The following is a 1,380-nucleotide window of genomic DNA, read 5'->3' on the forward strand; positions in this document are numbered from 1 at the left end:
ATCCATAAAACAAGGAAGTGTTTCTGAGCTGCAGGCTGAAAGGCCAATGTTTGTGTAAAAGGAGTTCTTCGGTCGGTTGTTTTGTTCTCACAGCTCTGATTTATTGAGCTTTCTTCGAACGAACGGTTCTTGGGTCAGAGCGAAGCGGCTTAACGTTCCAGAAACGAACGCATTCCTCTGAAAATGATCGGCCGGATTAAAAATGAGAGAAAAAACAAGTAAAATTTAAAGAGAAACTTTTTCTAAATGTTCAGAGAACCTGCAGACACATCCATCGGGACCACGTCAGAAGTTTACAGGAAGGTGTGGGTGCTTTAGATCGGGGTTCAGGGACCCCCGCCCTCAAGGTTATTTAATAATTGTCTTCAATTTGTCTCTTTAATGCAATATAGTTTGTAACATAAATACTCAAGACCTGCTCTTTAATAGTGTTAATATATTTTTTATACTTTTAAACATGGGCTATTTTTTCATTAAAGACATTTAATTAACAAAATTTTTAATTTCAACTTTCCAAATTTACATTTTTGAGAAAAGTAACAGCACGGACTTTACCTGTTTACATAAAGAACATGATAAATGTGCAGCACGGTGGTGCAGTTGGTAGAGCTGCTGCCTGTCAGCGAGCAGGTCCCTGGTTCAAACCCCAGTCCAGGAGCGTTCTGGGTGGAGTGTGGGTTTTTGCTCCGGTGGGAGGTCTGGGGGTTCTCCCCCAAAAACATTAGAATAAAGTAGATGTGATTTCCTGCATTTTGGTGAATTTCAACAAGTTATTTAACATCTACATGCTTGTAAAAGAAAAACTTTTTTCAAGCACCGGCTCGTGGACCCCCGGGGGTCCGGGGACCTCAGTTTGAGAACCACCGCTTTAATGGTTGACTCATGGGACGTTTAGCTTTGGCAGCCATCTTGAATGAGGTTAACCCTAGGTGCTTGTGCAAGGTTCGATCGTTTCCGTTCAGGGGTTCATGAGCGTGAAGTTTGTGGAACTAGTTCGTCGTGCTGCTTGGTGTGAAATATATTTTGTGTGAGTGCACGTTTCTGTTCAGGTCACGTTAAAGTGACGTTAAAGGAGCAGGTGCTGCCACAGGAGCCCCTGTATTCTCCTGGGGGTGGGGGGTGTGCGTCATGGCTCCTGGAGGCTGGAATGTGTCTTTGAGCTTCCTGGATGAATATTTTTATTTTTGCTGCTGTTTCCAGCGCAGCAGCTGTCCATTCCTGAGACGTGACTGTAGTTTACCAGCTCCGGGTCAGCACCAGGCTGCCATGACTCGGTTCAACCCCCCCACCCCCCGGTCTGACTCATCCTTCCTACCACCGGACTCAGAACCCGCCTGCTGTCAGAACCCTCGGCCGTCTGCTTTTCGCAGCCTCAACTGG

General features: G+C 45.6%; 1 protein-coding gene across 1 annotated transcript in view; it reads right to left on the reverse strand.

The window, feature by feature from the left end:
- The window catches only part of LOC119410806 (tyrosine-protein kinase receptor UFO), a 59,792-nt gene that overhangs the window by 51,103 nt on the left and 7,309 nt on the right, over positions 1-1,380 (reverse strand). The gene's annotated exons all lie outside the window — the stretch shown is intronic.

This window comes from Nematolebias whitei, chromosome 6 (genome assembly GCF_014905685.2).
Source record: "Nematolebias whitei isolate Nwh7 chromosome 6, NemWhi1, whole genome shotgun sequence".
Taxonomy (NCBI): domain Eukaryota; kingdom Metazoa; phylum Chordata; class Actinopteri; order Cyprinodontiformes; family Rivulidae; genus Nematolebias; species Nematolebias whitei.